This window comes from Salvelinus fontinalis, chromosome 34 (genome assembly GCF_029448725.1).
Source record: "Salvelinus fontinalis isolate EN_2023a chromosome 34, ASM2944872v1, whole genome shotgun sequence".
Taxonomy (NCBI): Eukaryota; Metazoa; Chordata; class Actinopteri; order Salmoniformes; family Salmonidae; genus Salvelinus; species Salvelinus fontinalis.
The window spans coordinates 18,113,933-18,121,666 of record NC_074698.1 but is presented as its reverse complement, the minus strand read 5'-3'; the positions used below and the strand labels follow the sequence as shown (position 1 = coordinate 18,121,666).

Genomic DNA, 7,734 nt, shown 5'->3' with positions numbered 1-7,734 from the left:
TTTTTTTAATTTAATCCTCATAAACGAAACAAAAATATAAATGCGATATACAACAATACATATGGTGTAGAAGTGAATTCGTCCCAATACGTTCGGTCCCCTAAAACGGAGGGACTATTTACAGAAAGTGATCTAATTTCTAAGCGGTTCACCCTATATGGATGCATATTAAAGCTGACAGTCTGCACTTTAACATGGAATCATTTCAAGTGCAAAGTGGTGAAGTAGAGAGCCAAAACAACGACAACAAGCATCCCTGTCCCAATATTTCTGGTGCTGTAGGTAGCTTTAATCAGACACTTTACCTGAATTGACCTTTAACCCCTGATATCAGATCACGTAGTCATCAACATTACTCATCGCAACGACAAGTTACCTTCAACACCCCTGATATCAGATCACGTAGTCATCAACATTACTCATCGCAACGACAAGTTACCTTCAACACCCCTGATATCAGATCACGTAGTCATCAACATTACTCATCGTAATGACTGGAAACTACAAGACTGTGCTTGTGTCCCCAATAGCACCCTATTGCCTTTGTAGTACACTACTTTTGATTAGAACTCTATTGGGCCTCGGTCAAGACTACTGCATTATATAAGGAATGGTGTGTGATTTGGGACACAGTCTAAGTCACGGTGGGGTTGTGTGCCAACCAAGCAAGTCCCTCATGTCTTATTAACAGTGTAGTATAAATAACTGAACAGTAGTATACACAGTGACGCATCACAAAGTCACCAAGTATTCAATCAAACACGTTATTCAGATATCCTGGTTTCCAGGTTGAGAGGACAAAGTGGAAGGGCAGGATTGAGTCATGAGTCGTTTCTTCTAGACTCCTCTTCGACAATGGCTAGAAACTATTGACTCTTTTATAGTAGAAAAATACCAGTACATTTCCCAAAGTTACCTTTTTTTTTTGTAGAATTCCCTGTAGTTAGATTCCCAGAATATGCATCTTCCAAGCAGGATTGGGAATTTTTTGAAAGTTACCAGAATTTTGCAACCCTATTCATTTACTAATTTTTTAAAAATGTTAGACATGCTATAAATGTTAATTCCCTGCAGCAACAAAAAAATAAGTTAAAAACACATAAATGTCTCTATTGGCACGCCTCGGATCACCATTAATGACAGTGACGGTAGGCCAGTTAGTGCGTTGTGATGGATTACCTGTCTGTGTGTCTGTCCCTTGGAGAGCCTCTTGGCTTGATGGTGTATCAGATGGCTAGTTAATTACTATGCCTTCAGAAGATGGGCTGGACTGGCCTGGGCTGACGGATCCATATGTGCGTGTGTGTGTGTGTGTGTGTGTGTGTGTGTGTGTGTGTGTGTGTGTGTGTGTGTGTGTGTGTGTGTGTGTGTGTGTGTGCGCATGCGTGCGTGCGTGCGTGCGGTGTGTCGCCATCTGTGGGTAAACTGGGTAGAGGAGAGGCGCCCATGTGGAAGTGGGAGACACACACACACACACACACACACACACACAGTGGACCAGAAAGATTAGAGTAAACCGACTGGTTGTATGACTATTCTTTCGTAGTTTTGCAGAACAAAAGGTCTGCCCAGTGTAAGTAGTACAGTAAGCAGTACAGTATGCAGTACAGTACATAGTTAAAAGGGGATATGACCTTTTGCTACTTCTTTCAAGCATCCCAAATAGCACTCTGTTTTCTACGTAGGGCACTGTATTGGGTTAGGGTGCCATTTGGGACATATCCTTATCCTCCTAGTATACTAGCATACTTCATCTGGTGTGCTTGAATGAGTCTCCAGTGGTTAATAATGATAATAACAATATAATGCTTTTCATACAGAATCTCAAAGTCACTTAAAAAAAAACAGCTAGGTAGCTATAGCTAGTTAAGCCAAGTTAACAGACTTCTGAGCTAGCTAGCTAAAGCTAGTCAAGCCAAGTAAACATATTTCCCAGCTAGCTAGTTATAACTAGCCAAGTCTTGTAAACGGGTTTTCCCAGCGAGCTAGCTGTAGCTAGCAAAGCTAAGTAAACATACTTACCAGCTAGCTAAGCTAAGTAAACAGAATTCCCAGCTAGCCAAGCAAAGTAAACATACTTCCCAGCTAGCTAGCTATAACTAGCAAAGCCTAGTCACAGACTTCACAACTAGCTATAGCTAGCCAAACCAAATAAACAGACTTCCCAGCTAGCTAGTTATAGCTAGCCAAGCCAAGTAAACAGATTGCCCAGCTAGCTAGCCAAGAAAAGTAATCTGACTTCCCAGCGTCAGTCCTGCAACTCCATGAGTCACCACTAGGGCTGTTGCAATGAACGTATTACCGGCACACCGGCGGTCACGAGTCATAAAGGGCAGTCAAATTCCATGTGACCAAGTAGTCATGGTAACTAGGCTTCTCCAAGCTCTGATGCTGCTGATGGTCATTAGTAGCCGACCAAACTTGCTACCTGCCTGTTACTCAGCACTCTATTGTCCCTCTAATCAGTCTGACATCAATGCAAGTGTATTTCAAATTTCTATTCAAATACGTAATAGGAGCCTGTGAACTCTTGTTGCGCAACATTTCAATAGGCTATGCAATTGTGCGAGAAAACAGAGTGATGGCCTCTACTAAATATAGGAGGATCAGCATTCCATATTTATTTCTCAACTTTCCTAGTGTGAAGCCCATTGCTTATCTTTACAACAGCAGTATAGCCTACCTGGCTGGAAAATGAAAATAAACTACAGGTAAAAGTGTCCTCCATTCGCTATTTAAGTATTTTAAAGTATTTTTTCCCGCTGACCCTGTTTCGTACAGGTGAATGATGATGGTCCATTCTAAATCCAAACACATATTATTTAGTAAATGTAAAGAAAATATTAAATGAAGAATAGTCTGACGAGTGACAATATTAACCTATCACTTGTTAATTATAGATTATCATCTTGTGAATGATGCCTAGCATAAGAAACAATGCCTTTTTTCTTTGTGACTTTTTCGAATCATAGTCGCACACCTCATGTAGCCTAGCCCATAGGCCTATATGTTTTAATAAGGTTGTTATGACTAAAGTAGCCAAATAACTTCTTAAAATTAAGCACATTAATCCTCTTAATCAGCTTTACAAGGGTTGCAGAGTTGGCATACATAAACAGCGTGTGAGTTTGGGGAAAATCATTTTCACCATAAAATTGGTTCTTTATAATAAAAGCATTACACGCATGATTGCATTTGTGGTCACTTTTGATATGGTGTTTTCTACTATAACCTACTACCACGTGTGCATTTCTGCATTTATAATGTGACGAAATACATTTACATTACATTTAAGTCATTTAGCAGACGCTCTTAAATAGCCTCATAGTCTATCAACATTTTAAGCTAAACGTTCTGATCTGTTGGATTGAACCATGTTTTATGCTAGAGGTGGTATTAAATTGGGATCTATCGCAAACCCACAACTGTCCACAGACTATGTTTGGAATATTAATTTCTCGCACAGAATAGAATAGGTTCGACCTTTGTACTATGGGCGATAATAGATTGACGTAGGCTAGTGCTTCCTTTGTTTGTTAGGCCTACTACTCATCTGATTGGCTGACGAAAAGTAAATGTGGACAGTTCTTCTAACATCTTCAATATGCCCCTTGTAATTGGATCAGGACGGGCACTGTTGCGTCCCCGTGTGTGTCTGTCTTCACTTGTAGCCTGTGAGAAAGACCCGATCACAAAACTCCATGTCATTTACGTAACTTAAATAGCGGACGGAGGATGCTTTTCCCCGTGGTTCATTTTCATACCAGCCAGGTAGGTTATTAAACTACTTTAGTAAAGAGAAGAAATGTGCTTAATATTATAAAAGTAGAGTAATAAATATAATAGGCTTCGCTGGAGACTTATACTTCCCTCCCTAACTGTAAATAGCCCATCTGTAAATAGCCCACCCAATCTACCTACCTCATCCCCGTATTGTTTTTATTTACTTTTTTGCTATTTTGCACATCAGTATTTCTACTTGCTCATCATCATCTGCTCGTCTATCACTCCAGTGTTAATTTGCTAAATTGTAATTACTCCGCTACCATGGCCTATTTATTGCCTTACCTCCTCATGACATTTGTATATAGATTTTCTTTTTTTTCTATTGTGTTTGTCACACCCTGACCATAGAGTGCTTTCATTCTCTATGTTTGCTAGGTCGGGGTGTGACTAGGGTGGGTCATCTAGGTGAATTATATTTCTATGTTGGCCTAGTATGGTTCCCAATCAGAGGCAGCTGTTTATCGTTGTCTCTGATTCGGGATCATATTTAGGTAGCCATTTTCCCATTGTGCTTTGTGGGATCTTGTCCTAGGTATAGTTGCCTGTGAGCACTACTCTGAGCTTCACGTTTCGTTTGTTCGTTTTATTGTTTTTGTTCTTTAAGTTTATCTTCTAAATAAAAGGATGGAAACATACCACGCTTGGTGTTGGTCCTTATAACGATCGTGACAGTGTTGTTGACTGTATGTTTTGTTTACTCCATGTGTAACTCTGTGTTGTTGTTTGTGTCACACTGCTTTGCTTTATCTTGGCCAGGTCGCAGTTGTAAATGAGAACTTGTTCTCAACTAGCCTATCTGGTTAAATAAAGGTGAAATAAAAAGAAATAAAAAGCTCATAGAAAGTTGATGGGGATACTCCACTTTTTAATAGAGGCCATCACTCTGTTTTTTCACAGTATAGCCTATAGAAACTTTATGCACCATTAACTCATGGACTTTCATGAAGTGTTTGATTAGATGTTCTATTACATTTGCATTGATGTCAGAGTGATTCGAGGGACAGTAGAGTGCTGAGCACCAGGCAGAAAGCATGTTTGATCGGCTACTAAATGACCTTTAGCAGAATCAGAGCTTGGAGAAGCCTAATTAAGTGACTAAACGATCACGTGGAATTTAACTGCCGTTAATACTGTCACCGTAACAGCCCCACACACACACAAACACCCCCCCCCCCCCCGACTTCCTAACCCCCCCCCCCCCCCCCACACACACACACACACACACAACTTCTAACACACAACCCTTCCCTTACTTCCACCCAGCCAGTCCTCACACTTCCAACCCACCCACTCCGGTCCTCAAACAGCAAATCCACCCCCCTAACTTCCAACCCACCCCTCCAGTCCTCAAAGCCCCTTGCTCTCAAAGCCCTCTCAGCCTGTCAGATCAAAGCATCCTGGGGGTTGAGGGGGTTGAGAGGAGAGCTGACCCGTTGGAGAGCCTCGAGGATCCTGCTGTTTGGCCAGCCCATGGTGTGGAAAGAGACAAACAGGGTGTGTGTGTGTGTGTGTATGTGTGTGTGTGTGTGTGTGTGTGTGTGTGTCAGGGCATTGACAATAGACTTAAGATGGGGGTGGGTATGCTAGCAGTTCCACGGGCGCCCGAGAGCACTCGCTGCCCGACACCGCAGTACCCCTTAAATCCTTAGAGGATTCCCAAGGCCATGCATGACAGAGAGGGTTGTTGGGTCTGTCATCACACACACACACACACACACACACACACACACACACACACACACACACACACACACACACACACACACACACACACACACACACACACACACACACACGCACGCACGCAGACGAAGAGACAGAGAGAGAAGACATACACACACACACACACACACACACGCATGCATAGACACACAGAGACAGAAAGATAAAGATAGAGAAAGAGAGACACATCATACAGTCATCAAACAGAAATGTTTTATCTGTAAACATACATGTGTAGCCTTTCATCTATAGACATTTTCACATATAGGTCATCTGCTACTGTCTAGACTAGTGTAATCTATGTGCGTGTGTGTGTGTGTGTGTGTGTGTGTGTGTGTGTGTGTGTGTGTGTGTGTGTGTGTGTGTGTCAGGGCAGTGACAATGGATTTATGTATATGTGTATATGTATATGTATATATGTATATATGTATATATGTATATGTATATGTATATATGTTTATATGTATGTGTATATATATATATGTGTATAGGTATGTGTATATATATATGTGTATAGGTATGTGTATATATATGTGTATATGTGTATATATGTATATCTATATATATGTTGGCTCAATCGTGAGTTACCTTTACATTTATTCTGAACAATCTGTAACACTTCAGCCATTTGTTGGTAGGGATGAAGTGTAGCAGGCAGACAGCTTGAGGAGACTCATTAGTAGCCAGATCAGATGTTAGAAGTGTTTTCTTTGAAGCGGCCCAACTTTCACCCCTAATGGGGATTATTGCGACTATGAAAATGCACCTCTGTATGTTTTTCTGTTTGAGGGACTGCAATTTGCCTGACAAACAAAAAATAATCCTGTCAGGCTCAGGCAAAAAAAACTTTCTGTCAAATCTATTTTTTTTGTTTTGTTAATAGTTCAACCAAATTACAAATTACAAAATGAAATATTGCTTTGCTTACCTTGTAAGCACTCCATGGACAAGGTAAGACAAGTCATGCATGGTTTGGTTTGGTACACCGGGCCCACTGTGAGAATTTCCCCAGGATTTCACACAGACGTGTGGGTTGAAACATCTGAAGATGGCTTCCTCTGTGCAGAGGGGCAACACTGGGCTCCTGTGAGAGGCTTTATGAATCCTAAACAGCACCCTACTACCTACACTACCCAGTACACTACTTTGTTACCAGGGCCCATAGGGATACACTACCTATTGTTCAACTAGGTGGGGAATTAGGGTGCCATTTTGTAAGAGGCTAGGGAGATGTATCTCCATCACCTGTCCTCACACTGGCAACCCTACAAAGCCTGCCCGGAGACAGATGACAGCGCCACAAAGACAACACAGGTGGCTGTAGACCACCTGGGGCAAAAAAAAAACGCTGGCCGGCACATAGGCCCGTGAGAAGGGAAGAAGGAAGGGAGGGAGCGGAGGATGAAAAGAGGGGTTAAGGGAGGGGTGGGGTGGGGAGAGACATTTAGAGAGAGAAGGGAAGAAGGAAGGGAGGGATGAGGTGAGATGATGGTAAAGAGGGGCAAGGGTGGGGTGAGACATTTAGAGAGAGAAGGGAAGAAGGAAGGGAGGGAGCGGAGGATGAAAAGAGGGGTTAAGGGAGGGGTGGGGTGGGGAGAGACATTTTCAGAGACCCTACCTCCCAACATAGCATAGGCCTTTATGAGAGAGAGAGAAGGGAGGGGGGGAGGGAGGGATGAGGTGAGATGATGATAAAGAGGGGCAAGGGTGGGGTGAGACATTTAGAGAGAGATGGGGTGAATAGAGGGGGACATGGGGACAGACAGAGGGGTAGAGGGAGTGAGACAAAGAGGACGAATTACGGAATGGAATGACAGAAAGAGGACAGTATAGATAGGAACAGACAGTCAGACTGACTGTGAATAGTTTAATAGAATAGGTCCCGTGTGGCTCAGTTGGTAGAGCATGGCGCTTGCAACGCCAAGGTTGTGGGTTCAATTCCCACGGGGGGAACAGGGTTCAATTCCCACGGGGGGACCAGGATGAATATGTATGAACTTTCCAATTCGTAAGTCGCTCTGGATAAGGGCGTCTGCTTAAAAGTAAATGTTTAAGGTTATATTATATTTTAGGACTACACCCAACAGACAGTCTTCTCCACAATCAGTGTTTTCTTTTCTTTTTTACTGTGTGGTTTGCCTATTTTGCAGATGGATTTAAAACATATATTGTCATGCAACTGTCAGTGTAAGGTAAAATATATTTGAATACCTAATTGATCTTTCA

General features: G+C 42.2%; 1 non-coding gene across 1 annotated transcript; it reads left to right on the top strand.

The window, feature by feature from the left end:
* The first annotated feature begins 7,388 nt into the window (after positions 1–7,388).
* Positions 7,389–7,461, top strand: trnaa-ugc (transfer RNA alanine (anticodon UGC)). The gene has a single exon. It is a non-coding gene; the product is annotated as a tRNA-Ala (tRNA).
* Positions 7,462–7,734: the final 273 nt, after the last annotated feature.